The 14,239-nt window shown below is 39.9% G+C and overlaps 1 protein-coding gene across 1 annotated transcript in view; it reads left to right on the forward strand.

The window, feature by feature from the left end:
• LOC110201744 (uncharacterized) overlaps window positions 1-14,239 on the forward strand; it is a 67,395-nt gene that overhangs the window by 32,760 nt on the left and 20,396 nt on the right.

Raw genomic sequence — 14,239 nt, forward strand, 5'->3', positions numbered from 1 at the left:
TGAGTCCTGTATTTGAAAGTCAAATTTTCTATTCAGCTCTGGTCTTTTCATCAAGAATGCTTGAAAGTCCTCTCATTTCACTGAATGACCATTTTTTCCCCTGAAGGATTATACTCAGTTTTGCTGGGTAGGTGATTCTTGGTTGTAATCCTATCTCCTTTGCCCTCCGGAATATTACATTCCATGCCCTGCGGTCCTTTAATGTAGAAGCTGCTAAATCTTGTGTTATCCTGATTGTGTTTCCACAGTACTTGAATGTTTCCTTCTGGCAGCTTGTAATATTTTCTCCTTGACCTGGGAACTCTGGAATTTGGCTACAATATTCCTAGGAGTTTTCCTTTGGGGATCTCTTTCAGGAGGAGATCTGTGGATTCTTTCAATTTCTATTTTGCCCTCTGGTTCTACTATATCAGGGCAGTTTTCCTTGATAATTTCTTGAAAGATGATGTCTAGGCTCTTTTTTTGATCATGGCTTTCAGATAGTCCAATAATTTTTAAATTCTCTCTCCTGGATCTATTTTCCAGGTCAGTTGTTTTTCCAATGAGATATTTCACATTGTTTTCTAATTTTTCATTCTTTTGGATTTGTTTACTGTGTCTTGATTTCTCATAAAGTCACTATCTTCCAATTGCTCTATTCTAATTTTTAAGGAAGTATTTTCTTCAGTAATCTTTTGGACTTCCTTTTCCATTTGGCCAGTTTTTCTTTTTAGGGCATTGGCTTTTTGGACCTCTTTTGCCATTTGGGTTAGGCTATTTTTTAAGGTGTTATTTTCTTCAGTATTTTTTTGGGTCTCCTTTAGCAAGCTGTTGACTTGTTTTTCATGATTTTCTTGCATCACTCTCATTTCTCTTCCCAGTTTTTCCTCTACTTCCCTTACTTGCTTCTCAAAATCCCTTTTGAGCTCTTCCAAGGCCTGGGACTGATTCATATTTTTCTTGGAGGCTTTGGATGTAGGAGCTTTGACTTTGTTGTCTTCTTCTGGTTGTATATTTTGATCTTCTTTTTCACCAAAGTAAGATAATATAGTCTGACTCTTTTTGTGCTGCTTGCTCATGATCCCAGCCAATTACTTGAGTTTTAAACTCTTTGTTAAGGTAAGAGTCTGCTTCCAATGTGGAGAATGTACTGTCCCAAGCTTCAGGGGTTTGTACAGCTGTTTTCAGAGATACTTGCAGGGCCCTGTAAATTTTCAGTTCTTCCAAGGTGGTATGATAAGGGGCGAGATGTTTACTCCTTTCCTGGCCTGTGACTACAAGTACTCCTTTCTGTCCTGTAACTGTGTTCTGTGTAACTCTCCACAATCACTACAAGCTCCACCACACCAGCGCTGCTCCCAGAACTGTGACCCAGATCCAAACACGGGCAAAGGAAGAGATTCCTGCCTCAGCACTGGCAAAGAGATCCCTGCAATCCCTCTCTGATCAGCCACTGGATTCCCCCTCAGTCTGTGGGCTGGAAGCTTGGGAAGCAGCTGCCCCCCCAGGGCCACGCTCTTGGGGAATGGAGCTGAAACCCCGCCTTCCTTTCTCAGCACCGACAGAAACAGACTTTTCCCACTGACCTTCTAAGTTGTCTTTGGCATTGGTGGATTGAGGAGTCTGGAAACCTCTGATTCAGTCCTCTGAGGCCTGCTCCAGGTTCACAGCAGCCTGCGTGCCCACACCGTGCTGCGCTGAGCTCCCAGCCCAGCGTGATACACCTTTCTGATCAATCGTCCAGGTTGTCTTGGGCTGGAAATTTGTTTCACTCTGTCTTTTTGTGGGTTCTGCTGCTTCAGAATTTGTTTAGAGCCATTTTTTATGAGTATTTGCAGAGGTTTGGAGGCGAGCTCAAGCAAGTCACTGCTTTCACTCCACCATCTTGGATCTGCCTCCTAAGTAAATCTTTTTGTTAACTGTTGAATGAACTATGTATGAGTGACTCATTTTGTTTCAATATCAAACCTAAACCACTGTGGGATTGCTGTCATTCAGGCCCAGCCTAGGATACCAGTACATGTGAAAATCCAGTTTTTCCGATGCTGTGTTCATATCTGAGAAAAACTTCATAGACTTAGGCTAGAGGTTCTTTATCTTTTTTATTTCATAGATCCATGTGTCACTCTCATGAAGACTATGGGCTGCTCAGAACAATGTTTTTAAATGAATAAAACACATAAGATCACAAAATAAATTATCCTAAAATAGAGTTATCAAAATATTTTTTAAAAAGTTCTCAGAACCCCTAGTCAAGAATCCCTGGTCTAGGGGCAGCTAGGTGGCGCAATGTATAGAGCTTTGGCCTTGAAGTCAGGAGGACATGAGTTCAAATCCAGTCTCAGACACATGACACTTACTAGCTGTGTGACCCTGGGCAAGTCACTTAACCCCGATTGCCTCAGCAAAAAAAAAAAAAAAAAAAAGAATCCCTTATCTAGTTATTGTACTAAGGCCAATGACCCCAGGTTAAGTCTTAAGAGCCCAGCATAAAGGGTAAATGTTAACAGAATTTTACTGAGCCAGTCTCTAACCTGGGAATGACAAGACATCAGGCCAGAGACAAGGTGCCTGTAATCAAGTAGTGGAACAGATTTGCAAATCGGGAATTCTCATCAGAATTCCCCCTTGCTTTAGTGAAGGCAGAGATATATAAATTGCAAGTGGGAAGGAGGAGAGGGAGGTGGATTATAGTCATCTCTCAGGGCCTGAGTGGTTTCCCATGATAAGCCCACAAGTCCGCAATACACATGTTCTGGAGTCCTGTGGGAACAGTATTGTTTCAACTCCTTGGGGGTCATTACTTGGTGGGGCATAAGACCAGAGTTCTGTGGTAGGCACAGGTTCTACAATCTTTGATGTACTTCACTTAAGGTATACAGGCACATGAATTCAGTAATTGTGAGAGTGTTGTCAAGGGTTTGATTGATCATTTCAAGCTGCACTATAAGTCTGACTCCCAAGCCAGAGTCCCTTTAAAAATCTAAATTATTAGTATATTCATTACACATCATATTGGTTAATATGAAAATCATAATTCCCTTCACAGTACTGAGGCTCCATCTCTAATACATCCAACATCCACTTTCACAACCCTTACTGCTTCAACTTACCAAAGTCATGTAAAATATAAAATCTTCTGGGCTTCCCTTCTGCAACAGATGTCCTAGAGCCGCAGGACTTAGAGCTATAATGAACTTGAGCAATTACTGGTCAGACTTCCTTGCTCTATAGAAAAGGATAGATGCTGAAGTCTAAAGATGTGGAGCAACTTGCCAAAGTCCTACAGAATTGAGCTGGGAGTCAAGCCCTCTGACTCCAAATCTTGTCGCTGTCTCTCCAGTCTCATGCATTCTGAGGTCAGAGTCCCTGCCTCTCCCACCACAGAAGCAGGGTCAGAAGTGGATGCAGTCACATCCTTGGATACTGAGGTCCCTTGGTGGCTGCCTCAGGGGTGAAGATGTGGTGAGGGTGAGGCTGGACAGTCAAGGAAGTGGGCATTCTGCCCAGGCTCAGTAACTATCAAAGCTTTTCCCTGGGATTTCTGTAGACTCCTCAGCCCTTGTGTTGAATGATACAAGAGAACACTTGAAATCCAAGTTTGGATTGAGTATGTTTTTGTGTGTATTTGCATGTTTGCAGACAGATAAAGGTCCTCTGGCAACACTAACCCCCTTTCCTGGGGCAGAATGGAGAAATGTAGATGAGACTCCTACTCTGACTACAGGAATCAGTATGCCCTAGGCTGGAGGTATGAGACAGTGCTAGTGCCCCAGGACTCTGAAACAGGATGCGTGACTGAGGTTCTGTGATGCTATGCCACTCTGGCTGTCTCCCCAACTCAGACGGTAGGCTGAGGGAAACTCAGAGGGGGAACCTGTCCCTATTAGGAGGAACACTGTCTCTAGATATGAGCAAGACAGTTCCCCTCATCATAGATCCAGCTGAGATATCCTCAGTTGTGTCCACATCACACTTTTCTCCTCACCTCCTGCCCTGCCCCAGCTGAATTGATTCTCTTCCTCAAAAAAGTCAGTCCCTTCTGAGTCCACCCCAACAGATCCCTTCCTTACAACAAATAAGTTGAGTCAAGCAGAACAAATCAACATGTTGGTCAAGTCTAATCTGTGAATCACCCCATTCACATATATGGTGCATCACATTTTTTGATCTGTGTGTATAGACATACATTCTCTCTGATTGGCTCCTTCATTCCAACTTGCCCTCACCTTGGCAGGTCTAGGTTCCCAGGGAAGGATCTCTGCCATGAGACTCTATTTAGACTCTCTGAAAGTCCTAGGGGGACCTCTGTGTTGAAGGGAATTAATACACTGCTCATACTACTCAAGCTCTCTAGCCCTCAATGAATCGCTTCCATTTACAAAAAACCATCCACTCACAATCAACACTTTTAGATATGATATGTAACTGCTGAGCAATAAGGCAAAGGAAATCACACCACAAGTACTCACATGTTAAAGCAAATGCATGAATAATAATAGTGCCAATCCATACATATATGTAAGTCACACTCTCCCATCAATGTACTCTGGATCTGTGGGGAAGAGTGGGTGCCCACAGATACCTGGCAGGGAATTCTTCCCATGAGTTAGGAGAACTCCTTTGTTTGGGAGTAGTTCATAACTCAATGGAAGCTGAGTCAAGGTCCATCTAGCACTCAGGTTGCATATGAACATGAACTTGGTGGGACTGATCTTTTTCAGGAACTGTGCTAAGAGAGAGCTTACACTCCACCCCACCTCCCAAGACTGAGGTGGAATAGGAGACAAGGTTGCTGGGGAAATGTTTGTACTATGTTCTTGCTATATCTTTGAAGTCAATATCCTTTTAAAATCCTCTGGCCTTTGAAGCCCTTCATAACCTAGCCTCTCTCATCTTTCCTTCTGCTTCCCTTCACATTCCCCTACATACTCTTTAATCCAGAGACACTGGCCTCCTGGCAGTTCTATGAAAAAGACACTCCATCATCAGAATGGGCATTATCTCGGGCTGAGAAAATTGATTTGTTGAGTACCCCTACTCTATTTCAATCGGTATCAATTTGATATGATTCTATAGGGGTAGTGATTATAAGTTCTGTATATTTGGCCCCAGAGCTGTCAGCTGTAGATCACTTGCTTAATCATAGGAAGTTGACTAGAGGCCCTCCACCCTTGTTTTTCCTTGTCATGGTGACCAAGCCCAGTGTGATAGAGGTGACTCAGCTACATGGAAAGTCCCCCAATTTACTTATATACCTTTGGGCCATTCTCTCTTGCCCAACATGAGCAGGTGGTCACCTTATGACTGTCTTATGACCACATCAGTGGAAATGCCCCATGTTTCACTCAATCCATGACCCTTCTGCTAATGTGTCATTTTTTGGGCCTCAAGAGCAAGGTCTGTCAACCAATTAGAGTCTGTATTTTGCCAAACCTCTTTCGCATATTTGGGTAAGAATAAGCAATGTATTAACCCATACTTTTGTAAGTTACATAGGAATATAGTTTCTTTATAATGGGTCTCAAATTTTAATGTAATGTTCATTACTTGTTTACCAGCCATGGAACTCATTTGCACAACCAGAAGAATGCTGACAAAGATATCTCGATTCCATTTTGCTTAAATTCCATGACCACAGCAAGCATGGGTGGTGGCATGGTATGGAAAGTCCCCCTGATATATTCTTGGAGCAATTATATAGCTCCTGCTATATATAACTAAGGAAAATCCCATCCATCTTGTGACCACTTAGTAGTCAGTGGAGATATTCCTTGCTTCACCCAACTTGTGGCCCTGCTGACAGATCATTTTTGCTTATCTTAGCCTATGCATCATATGTCAACTAATGGAATTATTCTGTATTTGGGATAGCTGTTCTTGAATGTCTAGATATCTAGCCCTATAAAAACAGGGCCCTGGAAGGAGGAGGCATCTCAGATTGTGAGGAAGATCTGAGTCCACTTCATTAGAGGGGACTATGGACCTTTAATAAAGCGCCATTGGCTCAGAGCTCTGCCTCGGTCTTTTTGCAAATTGGATAATTTGAATCCCAACAGGCTGTCCTCCACACCTGGAATGCTCTTACTCCTCATCTGCACCTGCTGATGTCTTTGATTTCCCTCAATTCTCAACTAAAATTCTGTTTTCTACAGGAAGCCTTTCCAAACCCTTTTCTAATTCTGATGCCTTCACTCTGTTAATTATTTACTATTTATCGTGTGTGTGTGTGTGTGTGTGTGTGTGTGTGTGTGTGTGTGTGTTAATTTGCACATACTTATTTGCTTGTTGTCTCCTTAATTAGATTGTGAGCTCCTTGAAAGTAGAGACTGTCTTTTGTCTCTCTTTTTGTCTCTGGGGCTTAGCACAATGCCTGGCACATAGTAAGCACCTCCTAAATGCTTACTGACTTTCTAAAAGTTGCTCAATGTTAACTGGTTAAATGGAATTAGAGTGCTAATCCCTGACACCTAGCAATGGAGAGGAATGCAGTCAGTGGTGCTCCAACCAATGGCAATAAAAGAGCAACTTCTCCAAACACCTTGGGGTACCATAGGATCCTGAAGTGGAGATGTGGCCTTCCTGGGTCTGATGTAGCAAGCCAGAGTGCACTTGCCACATTGATACTTGAACAAAATGGAGTCAGAAATTTTGGGAAAGTTTTTTGAGACACAGAGACACAAGGAAGTTGCTTAATCGTAGGGGTGATTAGATTCTGAGTGTAAGAACATGGACACATTTTAGGATGCTGAAAGAGGTCTGTAAAGGACTTGGAAAGGTGGTCAGTAGTTCATAACAGGGTGAAGCAATGGACACTACTCAGCCTGACTTTTGCGACCACTCCAAACTTTCTGTCCCAGGGATAGTAGGCTAATGGTTCCCATTTAGAGATTCTCAGACCTCCAAGAAGGTTCATGATGATGGTCCAAGGCGTTCACAGAAAATTCTTTAATGGCCACCTAATTATACAAATAAATTCTTCCTCTATAACTACAAGCTTGTGCATGTTTGAAGCATTATAGGTTTGTTTCAGTCGTGATTCTAAACTTTTATGATCATGGACACAATATTGATGTTTGTTTAGCAATTACATCAATCTAGGATTTCTCCTTAGCAAATTCTTGACGTTCACCAAGCACTTAATCCATGTTGATTTGCTGTTGACTAACTTCTGATGGAGGGTAGGATGTTATTTCAGTTTCTTAACTGGTCATCAAATTGTTTATAAATTATTCAACTTTTTGAGCACAAAATGGCTTTCAATGGATGGTTGGGTCAATGTGCCTACTCTCATTGATGTTCTATACCATATCTCTGTATGATGCCCCAGAGTTGCTCTCTCATTTCCCTCTCTTCCCCTGTAATCATAGCTCATCAGCTGGTGTTCATGTGATTGAGATGTTATGAAAGGCAGAGACAGAGATAGATATACACACATAATTAAAAATGAAGCAGTCTATGCAGTTGAAGTTTAAGTACATTTGTCATTGATACAGAAGCCAGTAGAAAAGTAAACATTTAAATGGAAGCTTGCTATTCTTTTTTGTGGCTTGGTAAGCTAGCCATGACTTCTGGAGTCCACGTATAATGGTTATGGCAGTGTTTAGGTACAGAGGAGAGTACAGATGCCAATCTTTTGTTATAAAACAAAGTCACTTGGAAGAATGCATATTTACATCAATTGTACTAAACAACATTTAGAGAATACTAAACATAAAAAATGAAATTTTTGTACAGTTTATTTTTTAAATTATAGCAGTCCCAATGGATCACTAAATATATTTTTTATACTGGTAGTATACAAAAAATGTTGAAAAATATATTAACACATTAAAATATTCAGATTCAGCACACAGGGGTTGGGAAATGAATAAAAGTCATAATTCTGAAATAAGATAAAAATATTTGAGATACCACAATGGTCATGAAAAAGAGGAAACATAATGAAGTAATTAAATTTAGTTTTTCATTTATTGGAAATAATGAACATCTACAACCGCCATGTACAATTTGTGGAAAAGTTACAAATTGTAACTTCAAACCTTCTCTTTTGACTCCACTTGTATGAGTCACATCAATAAGCCTAGTGGGATTTTTTAAGTTGAAAGAATAAAATTTGAAAACACCAAATAATGATTCATTTATTTTCGTGAAAAAACAGGAAAGCCGAAAAGCAATTGAATCTTCGTATTTAGTAAGTTCTCAAAATGGGGAAGTTCATGCTATTGCCAAAAAATGAATTTTGCTACACATCAAAGTAATTGTCAAGTGAACGTTTGGCAACAATTCCATGAAGAAGTCAGAGATGATCCCTATCTCTAATAATACAGTTGATATGTTTGATGATGCTGAATCAATTAATAGAAAGGAGTTCCAAAAGTGAAAGTTATACCTTGCAATTAGATGAGATAATGACATTTGTAACTTAGACAATTTAATTGTCTTTGTAAGATGTTTGCATGAGGCAGCTAGATGGCACAGTAGATAGAGCAGTGGGCATGTAGTCTGAAAGACCTGACTTCAAATTCAGACATGAGACATGTGACCCATGGCAAATCACTTGACCTCTGTTTGCCTCAAGTTTCCTGATCTGTAATCCCTCTTTTACTGTACTGTCTAATTTCCCTTCTCTTTTCTCCATGTTATTTTCCTGGTGCATGAAATGTATTTCTGTACTGAACCCTGTGTGTGTGAATGTGTATTCCTTCTTTTGATCACTTCAGATGAGAGTAAGATTCAAAGGTCAGCCACTCCTCCAATCTCTCCTCTGTATGTATAGATGTCTACTTGTGTACCTTGATTTTGTGAGAAATTTCCCCTAACCTTCCATTCCCTTTCCTCTCCCAGTGTACTTCTCTTTCTATTCTTAGCATCACCAAGACATAACAGACCCATTCACAGGCCTTGTCTAATTGGACTCCATCTATGACCTCTGATGCTGTTAGGGATCAGATGGGCCACATGGATCATGTCCCCATTTTTGAATGTAAGTAATTTATCTTTATTTAGGTCTTTATTACTCTTCATTCGAGTTTATCTTTTTATGTTTCTCTGCACTCCTGTTTTTGAACTTCAAAGTTTTCCCCTTCTCTGGTCTTTTCATCAAGAATGCTTGGAAGTCCTCCACTTCAGTTTCTTTAATTTCTCCTCGTGCAAAATTGTGTTTGGTTTTGCTACATAAGTTATTCTTGGTTTTATGCCTTTATCTTTTGCCTTCTGGAATATCATATTCTAAGTTCTCTGCTCCTTTATAATAGTAGCTGCAAAATCTTGTGTGATTCTAACTGGCTCTTAAATACTTGTATTCTTTCTTTCTGCCCACTAGTAGTATTTTTTGCTTGACCTGGAAGCTCTGGGTTTTGGCTACAATATTCTTGGAAGTTTTCATTTTGTGTTTTCTTTTAGGAGGAGGTATATTCTTTCTCTTTCTTCTTTGCCCTCTGATTGTAACAGATGTGGACAGTATTCTTGAAATAGGACGTATAGGGGCAGAGTCAAGATGGTGGAGTAGAGGCAGGAACCTAGCCAAACTCTCCCAACATTTTTCTCCAAATAACGTAAAATAATGCCTTGAATCAAATTCTGGAGTGGCAGGGCCAACAAAATGTCAGGGTGAGACATTTTCCCAGCTCAAGACAACTTAGGAGGTTGACAAGAGAGGTCTGTGACACCAGGGTGGGGGCCAGCCTGAGGTACGTGTGAAGGCAGCAGCAAGCGGTGGCAGGTCTTGCAGGTGGCTGTGACAGCAGCAGCAGAAGCTTTGGGGGCTCTCAGTCCAGCAATGGTAAAGGGGTTAGACAGCTGGTCAGGAAGAGATAATGGGGACCCTCTGCAGCACTGAGTACAGCTGGTGCTGATTGGCAACACTATTGCCCATGTGCATTTCTGGGTCACGATTGCAGGGTGGAGAGGAACATTTGTGACTAGTCACAGGGGAGCAGAGGCCCAGGTCACAGTTCCAGGACCAAGAGGAGCGCTAGTGATTGTGGCTGCAGAGGAGCAAGAGTCTTTTCTGAGTAAAGACCTGAGTGCAGACCAGGAGATCAGTGACCACATCTCATTCTGGATCACATCATATTGGGAACACCAAAAACTTGCAGAACCTTAGAACTAGCTTTGAAAACAGTAGCACAGAAAAGCCTGAAGCTTGGCAAAGTGCTTCCCCCCACCCTGAGGTGAGCAGAACTCAACTTTAACTGACAGCAGAATGGATTAGAGAACAGAATCCAACATGTCATTTACAAAAGATACACGGGAAATAGATTAGGCTTCAGCTGAAGTTAAAAAGGCAGAGAGAGCAATCATGGTCCCAGACAAAGCAAAACAAAAACAGATCTGATTAAAAGAGATAATTAGGCAAAGTACCAAAAGGTACCACAGGCAATGAAGTAATAGAAAAAAGAAGTTTTACAGCAAGTTTCTCTGTTAAAGACCTCTTTTCTCAAATATATAGGGAACTGAGTTAAATGTATAAAAATAAGAACCATTCTAAAATTGATAAATTGTCAAGGGATATGAACAGGCAGATTTCAGAGTAAGATATCAAAGCCATCTATAGTCATATAAAAATGCTTTTAATCACTATTGATTAGAGAAATGCCAATTAAAACAAGTCTGAGCTACCATCTCATACCTATCAGAAATGACAAATGCTAGAAGGGATGAGTTAAATAGGTATGCTAATGAACTCTTGGTGGAGTTGTGAACTGGCCTAACTATTCTGGAGGACAAGAATCTATATGTACAAAAATATTTATGCTTTTTTTTTTTTTGCAGTAGTGAATAATTGAAAATTGAGGGGTTGCCCATCAATTGGGGAATGGTTGAACAAATTTTGGTATAGGATTGTGATGGAATACTATTGTGCCTTAAGAAATGACAGAGGGTGGTTCAGAAAAACCTGGGAAGACCTAGATGAACTGATGCAAATTGAAATGAGCAGAACTAGGAGAATATTGCACATAGCAACAGCAATATTGTAGCAATGATCAACTGCAAAAGACTTAGCTACTCTGATCAAGACAATGATGCAAGACAATTAATCCTAACCCTAACCCAAAGGACTCATTTTGAATAATGTTACTTTTCACCTCCAGAAAGAGAACTGCTGAACTCTGAGTGCAAGTTGCAGTGTAATTTTCTCACTTTCTTTTCTTTCTTTCTTTCTTTTTGTGTGATACGTGTAATATAGAAATATGCTTTGCATGATGTCACATATATAATTGATCATATTGTTTGCCTTCTCAGTGGGTAGGAGAAGGGCAGTTGGGAAAGAGACTTTGAAACTCAAAATTGTTTTTTAAAATGTCAAAAATTGGGGCAGCTAGGTGGCGCAATGGATAGAGCCCTGGCCTTGAAGTCAAGGAGACCTGAGTTCAAATTTAGCCCCACTTAAAGCTGTGTGACCCTGAGCAAGCAACCCCGATTGCCTCACCAAAAAGCAAAAACAAAACAAAACACAAAATGTCAAAAATAAATAATAAGATTTAAAAATAAAATATTATTTGTAGGCTCTTTTTTAAAAAAAAATTATAAAATATTTAGGAGACTACCCACTAAAACAAAACCAGGAACTATATGAACCCAGTTACAAAACACTTTTCACACAAATAAAGTCAGATCTAAATAACTGGAAAAACATCAGTTGATGATGAGTAGGCCAAACTAATATAATAAAAATGACAGTTCTACCTAAGCTAATTTACTTATTCAATGCCATACCAATCAAACTACCAAAAAATACTTTATAGAGCTAGAAAAAATAATAATAAAATTCATTTGGAAGAACAAAAGGACCAGAATGTCAAGGGAACTAATGAAAAGAAATGCTAGGGAAGGTGGCCTAGCCATACCAGATCTTAAAATGCATTATAAAGCAGCAATCATCAAAACTGCTTGGTACTGGCTAAGAAACAGAGTGGTGGATCAGTGGAACAGGTTAGCTACATAAGACAGAGTAGTCAATGGCTATAGTAATCTACTGTTTGATAAACCCAAAGACCCCAGCTTCTGGGATAAGAACTCACTATTTGACAAAAACTGCTGGAAAAACTGAAAAATATTATGGCAGAAACTAGGCATAGACCAACATCTTACACCATATACTAAAATAAAGTCAAAATAGATACACAATTTAGATATAAAGGCTGACACTGTAAGCAAACTGGGAGAGCAAGGAATAGTTTATCTGTCAGATTTGTGGAGAACAGAAGAATTTATGACCAAATAAGAGATACAAAACATTATGAAATGCAAAATGGATAATTTTGATTACATTAAATTGAAAAGATTTTGCACAAAGTCAATGCAACCAAGATTAGGAGGGAAACAGAAAACCGGGAAAGAATTTTTACAACCAGTGTATCTGATAAAGTCCTCATTTCTAAATATATGTAGAGAACCAAGTCAAATTTATAAGAATACAAGTCATTCCCCAATTGAGAAATGCTCAAAGGATATGAACAGGCAGTTTTCAAATGAAGAAATTAAAGCTATCTATAGTCATATGAAAAAAAGCCCTGAAGTCAGGAGGACCTGGGTTCAAATCCGGCCTCAGACCAAACACTTGACATTTACTAGCTGTGTGACCCTGAGCAAATCACTTAACCCCAACTGCCTAAAGAAAAAAAAAAGAAAGAAAAAAAATGCTCTAAATCACTATTGATTAGAGAAACACAAATCAAAACAACTCTGAGGAACCACATCACACCTATCAAATTGGCCAAGATGAGAAAACAGGAAAATGATAAATGTTAGAGATGTGGGAAAATTGGAACACTAATGCATTGTTGGTGGAGTTGTGAAATGATCCAATTTTGGAGAGCAATTTGGAACTATGACCAAAGGGCTATAAAAATGGGCATATCCTTTGACCCAGCAATAGCACTTCTAGGGCTGTATCACAAAGAGATCATACATATGGGAAAAGGACCCACATGTACAAAAATATTCATAGCAGCTCTTTTTGTGGTGGCAAAGAATTGAAAATTGAGAGGATGCCCATCACTTGGGGAATGGCTGAACAAGATGTGGTATGTGAATGTAATGGAATACTATTGTACTATAAGAAATGCTGAGCAGACAGACTTCAGAAAAACCTGTATGGTCTGATGCTGAGTGAAGTGAGCAGAACCAGGAGAACATTGTACACAATAACAGCCACATAGCGGTGACTAATATTGATAAACTTAACCCTTCTCAGCAATACAAGGATCTAAGACATCTCATGTTGGAAAGGCCTCATGTTGGAAAATGCTATCCACATCCAGAGAAAGAACTATGGAGTTTGAATGCAGATCAAAGCATACTATTTGCTAATTTTTTTTCTTCTGTTGTGTTTTGTTTCCTCTTCCTGGTGGTTCCTCCTATTGGTTCTAATTCTTCCTTACATCACTAATCTGAAAATGTTTAATAGGAATGTATATGTAGAGCCTATATCAGATTGCACGCTGTCTTGGGGAGGGAGGGGAAGAAAAATTGAAAACTCAAAAGCGTATGGAAGTGATTGTTGATAATTCAAAATAAATTAATTTTAAAAAATCTTGTTCTGATTGTCCAATGATTCAAAAATCTCCTTGACCTGTTTTCCAGGTCAGTTGTTTTTGCCTTGAGATATTTTACATCCTTGCCCTCCCCCTCAGTTTTTCAGCCATTTAACTTTGTTTTAATACTTTTTGTTGTCTCACAAAGTTATTGCCTTCTCTTTGGTTCATTCGAATTTTCAGCAAGTTTGTTTCTTAGGCAAGAGGTTTTGTGCCTCCTGTGCCAAAGTGTTAATTCCTTTTTCAGTTCTTTCTTTCATAGCTTTCCTTCCTTTTCCATTTTTTTTCTGAAGCACCCATTTTATTTATTAAAATTTTTTTTAAACTCTTAAAAAACAAAACAAATCTCTTGCTTCATCTCCTGTAGGAACCTAGCCAAGTTCGTGCCTCATTATAGTGTGGCTCTCCCCGCCCCCCCCCATTCTTCTAGCCTACTTTCTGACTTCAGATTGGACGTTAGGGCTTGGCTCTGCCATCTTCTGCAGGGAATGTCTGGCCTGCTCCTATCACTGCTTTCTTGGGGCAGGCTGGAGATATGTGCTCCCAAAGGGATCTGATCCAGAGCAGTCTGTGGCTTCCCTGGTCTGAGCTCTACAAGTTCCTGACCTGGGTTTGGGTTTGGGCTGGACTCTGACCCTGTCAGTCAACTGGAAAGCTCTGTTGGTTCAAGGAGGCAGACTGGTATGGGTTTTCTGCCTTGGTTATTTTTCTGCAGGCTG

Source organism: Phascolarctos cinereus, unplaced genomic scaffold (assembly GCF_003287225.1).
Source record: "Phascolarctos cinereus isolate Bilbo 61053 unplaced genomic scaffold, phaCin_HiC Scaffold_4;HRSCAF=312, whole genome shotgun sequence".
Taxonomy (NCBI): Eukaryota; Metazoa; Chordata; class Mammalia; order Diprotodontia; family Phascolarctidae; genus Phascolarctos; species Phascolarctos cinereus.